The following is a 10,778-nucleotide window of genomic DNA, read 5'->3' on the forward strand; positions in this document are numbered from 1 at the left end:
ACAATGCAAGAGATAAATTTCAAAGTTCCACAGATAATTTATATTGATTCCTTTCCAATTATCCCCAGTTAGTGTGGATAAACACTTCCCCAAAAGACAAAACCCTAAACCACATTCTGGTATTCGCACTGACTTTTTGGAGAGACTGACTTTTACAAAGCGATCTGCTGCCTCATGGGAAGAAGAGAATTCCATTTCTGAAAATCAAGCCTTTGTTTTTACAGAAACCCATACAGCTTGCATTTGCTGACTCTCTTCATGTGCTGCCAACGAGTGGGGATGGCCTGAGCCTGACTTTTCCTTCCTCATTATACGTGGTGTGTGTTTGCTTCTCTTGTGGGCTGTGTTTTCAGTGTGTTTGCTTAGTTTCTCACTGTCTGCCATACTGACTTCTTTATTCTTTCACTTCTGAGTTTGCTGCATATTTTATTTCTGTCTTGCATCTGCACTCTGCTTGCTTTGCTCAGCTGAATTTAGCATCCTGATTGTATGAAGATGTGCCTTTTTTGTCATTTTAACCTTTTCTGTCTTAATGCTCTGTAGGAGAGACTGCAGAGGGCAATTAAAAATAATTAAAACTCTAAAATAAAGCCCTACTAACAGCAAGAACAAAATTTAAAAGCCAAAAAACAGTCTTTGGAAGGTTAAAATTATCAGAACAGGCAGAGTTTTAAAAGATGCATAATTTCTTCCCACATACATGATCCAGATGTTACTCAATAAAAGAATCGCATTTAAATATAAAAGAATCTATTTACTGTGTTGCATAATCACTGTATTTTTTAAGTTCAAGAAAAAGATGAAAAATTCAGGTTCAGTAATTCACAGCTTTCACAGAAATACAAACCTTTCTTAGCATGGTTTATGTTCATTGCAGAATATGATACTCTTATCTGTGGTAAAATTCTGCAAGGTTTATCATCAACTCTCAACACAGATGAACTTCAGATCTGGCTGCTTTTCTACAGAAGCTATCTGGGATCAATGGGGTCATGCTGTACCTGCACTCCTTGCAGAAATATCTGAGAGAATCATATTGGTTATCTTCTTGCTTCACATCCCCTCATGGAAAACTGGTTGTCAACACTTGTGTCAGTGGGATGTCACTTGATGAGATACCTCAGATTTCTAAAGTGAACAGTTGTGTGTATCTCATAATCTGAAACGGAACAAAACAATCATCCAACTATAGCCAAGCCTGGGAATACAGGATGTCAGAAGGAGAAGCTATCTCAAAATAAGTTTGAAGAAAAGATGAGTAGAGCTGACAGATGGTACAGCACTTCAAGGAAATCACGACTTTCCCCTTCTTCCATCAGTTGCTAAGGAGAGATGATATATAAAAGAGTATCAAGAATATCAGCACCCAGGTAATACTTAATTCTGATGGGTGTTTGAACAACAGGAAGCCATCTAACACACCTTCTGTCTTAATCCAACCTACTTCTTGGGGCTGGGGCATCTATCCCTGTATCTATGTCTAAAATGGAAGATGGGAATTTTTCTATCTTTTTAAATGTCCAGAAAGCTGTTCAGAAGCATTAACCAGTCCACTGTACAGCTATGCATCTCTTCAGCTGCAAAGGCAAATACATACAGCTTAGAATGTATGTCCCTGCAACTTAGTGATTCCCCATGCAATTGCTGCTTTAAACCACAATAATGACCTTTTTCTTTTTGGCTTTCTGCAGGATGGGGTTTAACCCCATTAATGACTGTATTTCCCTCCTTACCACTCCAGGGATACTTGGCTCAAAGGGGATGATGTAATTGTCTTGACTGAAATGAAAGTCATATCAGTTGAGGAGACAGAGTGTGAAGAACACACATTTGCTGCAGAAATTCATCTGACAAAGAAAAAAAATGCAGATAATTGCTTGCATTTTTAAAAAAGATGGCAAGGTGCATATGGTTTACTCAAGTTTTAACTGACTGGAGGGTAGAACTGAAAGTGTTGTTGGGAATGAGGCTACATCTGGATAGAGATCAGTTACCCGCAGTGCTCCTCAGGGCTTAATCCTGGGGACAGTTTTGTTCAATATATTTATCAATGATTTGGGTGCAGGAGTTGAATGCACCATTAGCAAGTTTGCTATTGATACTGAACTGGAAAGTGTTGTTGATTGTTTTGAAGGACAAGTGGCCATGAAGAGGGATATGGATAGGCAGGAACATTGGATTATGATTAATGGGATGACATTTAGCCGCCTGAAATACCAGATTCTGCACCTGTGAGAGAATACTGCTGGGTACAAGTATAAACTAGGAGAGGAGTGGCTGGAGAGCAGCCCCATGGAAAGGGGTCTGGAGGTGCCAATTGACAGAAGGCTCAAAAGTAGTCAGCAGTATGTGCCCTGGCAGCCAAGATGGCAAACTTCATCCTAGGATGGATCAAACACAGCGCAGCTGACTAGCCAAGAGGGTTAATTATCCCACTGTATTGATCTGGTGCAACCTAATTTTGAGTATATTGTGTAGCTCTAGACCCCAAAACTTAAAAAGGATGTGAAGATCCTTGGACGAGTCCAGAGGACACAAAAGATGGTGAAAGGGCAGGAAGGCATATCCTTTGAGTTGCTGATCTCTTCTCCTTGGGATCCAGTGATAGGATGCATGGGAATGGTTCAAAGCTGCACCAGGGAAGGTTTAGCCTGGACATTGGGAAGCAGTTCTTTACCAGGGAGGTGGTCAAACACTGGAATAGGCTTTCTAGAGAGATGGCTGATATGCCACCGTTGATAGTGTTCAGGAGGCATTTATTTGGACAAAGCCCTTAATACCACTCTTTAACTTGGTCAGCCCTGAAGTGGTCAGGTAGCTGGACAAGATGATAATTTTAGGTCTCATCCAGCTGAACTATTCTATTCTATTCTATTCTATTCTATTCTATTCTATTCTATTCTATTCTATTCTATTCTATTCTATTCTATTCTATTCTATTCTATTCTATTCTATTCTATTCTATTCTATCTAATATTCTATATTCTGTTCTAAACCTTCCTTCAACAGAAGCAGGGATATATTTCCTGCTAAATTATCTCCCTTGTGTCTTCCTTTAACAGCCTTATATCTACTAATTTCTCAAAAGACAAAAGCTATTGGTGCTGAGGATGAACCAACATAATTCTTAGATGTGAGAAAAGCCATGTTTACAACATCTTCCACTTAAACAACATGCAGAACCCTAAACAATGGCCCACCTGTTGGAGTAAAGCAGAATATTTTATGTTGTGGCCATACACAATCATGACAATTATGAGGAACTCATATGAGTTAATGAGGAGCACTCTTACTTGAAAACTGAGACCCACTAATGGAACAGGATCTGCAGGTGTACAGGATGGAGTCACTCACCATCTCAGAGAAGGAAACTTTTATTTCATGAAGGGCCTTCAGGGAAAGGAAAAGAACCAGGCTTCTACAATTTTAAAATGAAAAGCACCAAAGAGAGCCCAAAGCACCCGTAAGTGTTAGTGGGAAAATCCCTTGAATTATAGCATGGGTCAGGTTTGAGTGACTGGCAGCAAAATGTGCTGCAGATTAAGTGCACATGATGGTGATGTCCAGAATGGGAGGCAGAGAAAAAACAAGGGACTGGTAAAGCTAGACAGGGCCAGTGGTGGTATCTGGGGGATTTTCATAAGATTTATGGCTAGAAAGGAAGATGATGAGAAGCAAAGGCTGTGAAAGTCACTAGTATGATTTAGGGCTAGTAGAACGGGACAGGGAACAGTCACTGGAGGCAATTTTTTTTGGTCAGAGCACAGCAGTGGGGGTGAGGATAGACAGATATCGTTCAGGCTCATTTCCCAGACATTCCTCAGGTGCATCTCTTATTCCACATAACAAAGACTTAAGAATCTCCTTAAGACTCCTCTTTTTTGGCTTGAGTTTGACTTGACTTTATTGAACTAGCTTCCATAGTGGTGCTGTTCAGCATTGGTCTTCCCCTTGTTTTTTGCTGTGAGGTCTGTAACTATCTCAGTCAGACTTCAGGCTCCATAGTAAATTATTATAGTGCTAAGTATGGGTCACAGAGAAATACAGCACCTGTGCAGTAGCTAAATTACACCTATGGTGTTCTATAAATAATAAAATACCCAGGAGTAAAAATTACAAAAGGGTAAGATGCAGAACTTGAACCAGTTGTGCTGTAGCTCTGGTCAAATTAAGTTGCAGTCAAGAATTTTAAACATTATGCTACACATTTTATCTAAAGCATTTAGTAGCACACAGAAAACCTCTTCACTAGGGGAGAAGCTGTGATGTATTTCTAAGCCAAGAAATGTCACAGACAGAGTTGTCACCAGTGAAAACCAATTTGGACTCAAGTGAAAGAAAGGGTAAAAATGACAATAGGAGGCCATTGTAGGACAGTGGGGGAGGATGAAAAAGCAGAACAGGAAATGTTTATGTAGATAAAAGTAGTCTGCAAAAAAAGCTATAACAGGAATCATAGGAATTTCAATCATCCTGTCACTGAGGGGAATTGTAATTCAGAAATATCAAATAAATGTGAAAAGCCAAAGACTAACAGAGCTCTGAATTGTCTTTAGAAAGTTTGTGAACACGCTCTACATATAGAAGCAACAGCTTCAGAAAGCTCACATCCTGGCTTTTGTCTCCAAATCCAAAATAATGCAGATCTGAAAGAATCAGTTTACTGACCTTCTGGGTTATACTGCTTGCTCTATTTTCTCAGGCCTTCTGCAGATGGTTGGGGGCTGGTATATTCACAGAGGATGTAGTTAATTTAACTTCTGAGGATTTTAACTCTTGTCCTGTTTGTGGGGGGCATGAACTATATATTGTTGGGAAGACAACTTTACAACCCATGAGATGGTAAAGTGGCTATACATTTTTACTACCTGAGCTATTCTTAATTGAAGTTGGTATAAAAAGCAATTTCTGGAAATCTAGTCATTTCCAGAAATCACAGTATACACTAAAAAAAGTTTAGTTCAATTTGTATTTTAAAAAAATAATGTGCAAAATCCATTCTTCTGCCAGCAGTACCATATTGGTTTCTGTGAAGTTTAAATTCTCTGCTGCAAAAGTGCAGTTAAGATTGGGAGGCACTGCAAAGCTTCTTTGTGCTGCAGTTGTAAGAAAGAGCAGTTCAGTGAAAATTACTTGATATTACTCATGTGATGTAAAAGTATCTGGTAGCATTTGTCTTCTGTCCATTCCAAGCTTTTTTGTGTGCCTTCTACTCAGGTTCTTTGTGTCTGCTGCACCACTGCAAGCTTTTCTTTGCCCAGGGTTTCCACCTGGTACTTCCAGTTGACATTCAATTGCCCTTGATGCTTGCCTCATCCAAAACCAGTTTGTTCTGCCACAGGGCCAGCATAAAAAAGGTGGCAGTTCCCTCTGATATTGGACTTCAAGACACTTGAGGGGGAGGGAACACCATCTCATACTAACGGGACTGCACTCAGAAAATAAGAAGAGTTGAAAGAGTAACCACCAAATATTTATGAGAAGTAATTCAAAGCATGTTCTTTTGAGAAGCTGAAGCTCTGAAATTTATTGAACTAGACTCAATTTTTGCAAAGATTCATCTGAACAAGCATCTGGTATGTTCCGATTCATAGCACATATGTTTGCCATTGTATCATTCTGCACAACAATAATCACTTTAGTATTTAGCTTTGACTTAATTTAGTATTGCTACTATGACACAGAATTTTCCTTGACATCTGCAAAAAAGGATAACATAATTTCACAGTATTTTATCTTTTCTGGCCTTTATTTGCTCTGGTAAAAGATGATCTAGCTTGATATTTCTCAAGACATAACTGTTGTGTCTGGAGTCATCCTTGTTTGTGTAACAGGGATAGCACTTGTGAGACTTGCAGGGGATTAAAATAAGCATTTGTTTTATAATGTGATTATAACGTGATTCACTAAGGTTTTGATGAAACTGTGGGGGAAAGTGCATAGTTAATTCTACTCTTCTCTGGCTTCATGTGCATTCTAGCCTCCAAAAGTTGCACAGAGATTTTTTGAAGAGCAAACTAATCAAACCATTTCATAGAAAATTTTTGCTAGCAGCCTGCATAAATGCCTGCTTTATTTTAGTGAGCACTTTCAGTAGTATCCCACAACTGTTTTCATAATCTCAAAACTCTTATTTCAAAAAGCTGTGACAATCAAGCCAATTATGCTCCCATGGAGCAATTTTTAGTTATCTTTGGTCAGCTTCCACTAAAAACATATTTGTGTCTCCTTGCTGTCAGCTGAAATATTTTTTTGGAAATCAGTATTATTTATCTCACTAATTACCCTTTAACTTGCTTTTGCTTATTTTTACAATTTTTCTTTTTTTTTTCCTCTCTACTAAATTATTTGTTTTTTTAAGGCTTACTACTTATTGTTTCTGCTGACCTTTGGATCCCTGAGCCTATGAGAGTCTGGGATATTTTTTCCTATTTAAAATACAAAAAGGGACACTAGTTTCCTTTTCTTTTTTTTTTTTTTTCCCAAATATTTTCTGCCAGCAATTCCCTTTCATATGACTGCTTGATTTGGCTTCCCCAACTCACAGAAATTCACGTTAAAATAGGAGTAGAAGAGATTCTTTTGGCAGCCTGCCTGCTGAACTCTAGAAATGCCACTTCACATAGTCCATGCTTTGGATGGTTGAGTGAGCTCCAGAGAATATAGCTGGGAAGAAAAATCTGTGGACTGAAGCCTGTTAATCTGAGGAGAGGGGAAGGTATCCTGTAAAGTGCTTCATCCCGATCATCATGTCTGTTTTGTTCTGAGTGCTTCATGTTGGCCAAGTAATTCATTCTCTTCACTGCTTCATTAGTTGGTCACTGCGAGAACTCAGCCAGCAGGCACTAGTGGTGCCCATGAATTTTGTGACACTGACACCCATTTATTAATAAGCACGTTAAGATATGGCACACAGACAACCATACAGTTACTAGATAGCAATGAGTTTAGACCTGTGCTTACCCGAGCATCCTTTAGGACAGGAATCTGGCAGGGAAAAAAAGGCTCTGTTGTCACTTCAAGGTCATCTTCCAAGCAAGACAATCCTAACTATATAACTGGGAAGTCCTAAAAGCATTTTGGTGCTTCATAAGTGCAATTAAACTGCCAGTTTACACTCAATCTTTGCATGGAAAACATTAAAATTCACAGCAGATTTCCAGACGTCTGCTTCCCAACTGTTTTTAAAATCTAGGTCATTATATATAGGTGGCATCAGATAAGTCTCCACGGAAGTCTCAGAATATTTTAAACAGCAAAATGGGTCAGACTTCTTTAAAGCTTGTAACCATCTAACACAAGTTTTCATATGTGTACAGTCCAAGAAAGGTTAAATATCTCTCTTGACCCCTCACTGAATGTGGATTTCTAATGTTCCATGTTCTCATAGCTCTGTAAGGCAGCATTTTCTAGATAAATTCCTCTGCTATTTCAATCTGTGTGATCTCTTTTGCCATCCAGTATGAAATATATGGCAATATAAATCCTGTCTTGTTCCAGATCTTGGTCATTCATTTCCACATGCTGTGCAGTCATTCCTTGACTACGGGCATTTTCCAGAAGTTGAAAATTTGTTTCTTTGAGTTTGTGATTATTATTGTCTTCATTATGTTGCCCCAGAGTGGGACTGAAACAGCGATTCCAAAAGGTGCCATGCTCCCTGTGTGCAACTTTACACACGCTTTGAAACAATTTTCAGACTAGCAGGCAACACAGTGCAGAGCAGAGGTGTGGGGTAGTGCAGTGCTGGAGAGGGCTGCTAGATGGATGCTGCTGGGAAGTAGCAAGGGGACAGATGGGAGGAGATGGTCACCAAGGCTGACAGTACCATCAGGAGGAAAGCACGGAGAACATCAGACCTGTGTAGTTCCAGTGCAGAGGGATGATGAATTAGACTGCTGGGTGAGAAAAGCAGTCAATGCTCTGACTTGGGCTTTCTAGAGGTAGAAGCTACTTCACTTGTGAAGCAAAATGTTGGGGATCCTGCCATCACTGACAATAGATGTGTCAGCTTGGGAACCTTTATTCTGGCACCCTCGTCCTGGATCAGGTCCGCTGCTTAGGGTCATACTCCAGTTACAGACAGGTCGTGATTCCACAGGAGTAGAGCCATGGGGGCCCCTAACAGCCCCAAACCAGAACTACAGTCCAAAAGCCTGACACATTTTCCCACTGCCAGCCTGAGTGCCTGAGAAACCAGCTGAAAGCCAGGCCAGCGTGAGAAGGTCCTCACTAGCCTGAGTGAAATGCATAACATTTGGCAGCTCTGCAGGCTATTGAAGCCCATAAAAACATTCCCAGTGCTTCCAGAAGACTGCAGATCCTGCCTACAGGACCTGGTTTCCTTGCTCCAGGAACTCAGATAATATTACCACCTTCTGAACATTAATCCACCTGCATCTGAAAGTGTTTACTATTTTTCCTGATCTTTTTACATCTGCTGCTAGTTTTGATGTATCTTCCCACAACTGCCAAAGAATAAATTTGGCTCCTTTTTTCATTTCTTTCCATTGCAGACAGTGTAATCTCCTTGTGCCCATTGCAAATTCTGCCACCACTGAGCTCTTCTGGCATCATGCTGGCTTGTGTTTTTAGGACAGAGGGGAAGAGGGTTTTGTGTGGTCATTTAATGCATGAGAAAACTCATTAATAGATTTTCTGGGTAACTGAAATGTTTTTATCTGCAGAATAGAAGGAGCCTAACACTGCAAGCTTCCTCCTGATGTCCTGGCAGTCTCCTGCAATTCCAATTTGGTGTGACTGTTTCTTTGGAAAGGAAGACTAGCTTGAACTCTGTGTTTTTTTATTCTCTCTGCTGGTGCTAATCAATGAAGCAATTGTAATTTTTTGGTGATGTGAGTGTTGCCATGTTTTAAGCTGACAGGAAGCCCATCACTTGCACAATTGCTAGGTCACAAGGTGAGAATGAGAAGGAACCAGGACAGTGACTATGAATGCACAACTGAAGAAACTCACAGTCCCCTTCTAAACAGTTGAAATAACCAGTTCCTTCACAGTGGGGCATTTGTTAATAATGCCTGTTGCTGTGAAATTATGGTGATGTCAAGTCAAGAGAAGATAGTTACTTAAGCTAAGCTGTATGAAACAGCAATGCACAGACTGCTCAACCAGAGTTACAAAGATTTTGTGCAACTAACAGATGCCTTCAAAAAAAAAATAGATGACCAATATTATGTGCAAATTGGACCATTTGGAAACAAGAATTGAAAAGGCCTGTGTGTGCACTGTCAGTGGCTCCTTGTCTCCCTGGGGAAGGGCACTCTCCTTGGCCATGGCAATGCAGTGTTCTTCCCTGAAGATGGCCAGAAGCAACAGAGCCATCTACTGACTGACAAGGTTAACCACAGCATCTTTGGGTGCCTTCTCATTTCACTTGCCATTTCCATCCTAAAATTGTGGCCTGTGGAGAACTGGTTTTCAGCAGAAGCTAATTACTGAAGCACGCAGTTAATAGCTGATTAGCAACTTGATGAGTCTCCCTATTACTCATCACTTTGGCATCTGGTTAGGTACCTGTGTGAATAAGCACTCAGAGCATGTGGCCATGAATTTTCCCAAGCAGGCAATGGCATCATATCTCGTGGTTGAGAAGCAAGGTTGGTGTTCACCAAACACCGATTACTTCTAGAAGGCAGAGAAACACTCTGGACATCAACACAATAATATTAGAGCAACCTGGCAAAATAAGGGGATGGGAACATTTGACATGGGAATCTTTGACTTGGGGATTATTGAGGGTCTTTAATTGAGTTTAGGAGCTGTTTGTAGGCTGTGTGCTGATGCAGGTGTTTGAAAATGGAGCCTGACATGCAGCACCCTGTGTGCTATGTGACCTGAGGGCTCACATGTCCCAGGACCATGGAGCTTTGCAGGAAGTCCATGTCTTGCCAAAGACTCTCATTAAAGTAAACAAACAAAGAACCTTTCAAGTTCATGCGACTTATAATGACAGACGTGAAAACTGAGTGAAAGTGCATGAAATACTGATTTTAAAGACCATTTGTGTTATGGTAACACCTAGATCCTGGATGGATGTTAAGAAGCTCCCTCTTATTAACCTTCTATTGGTTAATAATCATTTAAGGTTCAGCAGGAACAAGGTCTGTGCCAGCAAGCTGAGAAAATACCTGGCATGCCTGCTGCACAAGTAGCTGGCTGAACAGTCCAGAAGGCACTCAGGCAAACGTAGTCAAACAGCAGACTGTCAATATAAGAAGTCTGGCATTGTTATGAAATGACTGTAGGGATCAAGACTGGCCAGAGCAACTTGACTCTGCCCAAGAACCCTCACGACAGCTTGTAGAACCTGGTCTTCACAAATGGTGCATGAAGTCCCACAATCTCCCTTGGATTTAGGAGGAGCTGTGTAACCTGCAGTGCTACAGAGGAAGCTCTAAGTGCTCTGTTAGGCAGAAGGCTGATTACATACACACATGGGATTCCTTGCTAGAACTGGAACATCCAGATTTACATGGCCAAGACTTCTCTTTGAAGTGTTACTATGAGGAAATTGTGTCTTTCTTCCTCTCACAACCACTTCAGCGTGGCTTGAATTAAATTATAACTAGGTTTAATCCCTATTGCTTACACAACCTATAAGTTGAATTCACCCTTTGCAATTTTTAATAAAAACAAAAGCCAAGGCATCAAGAACTGCAGGCAAAATACCCCTCCTCGGTTATTTCTTTGTATCTTGCTGTCATAAATGAGACTTGACTATAGATTCTCAGAACACAATGTAAAGCTCCACATATATG

Source organism: Prinia subflava, chromosome 1, assembly GCF_021018805.1.
Source record: "Prinia subflava isolate CZ2003 ecotype Zambia chromosome 1, Cam_Psub_1.2, whole genome shotgun sequence".
Classification (NCBI taxonomy): domain Eukaryota; kingdom Metazoa; phylum Chordata; class Aves; order Passeriformes; family Cisticolidae; genus Prinia; species Prinia subflava.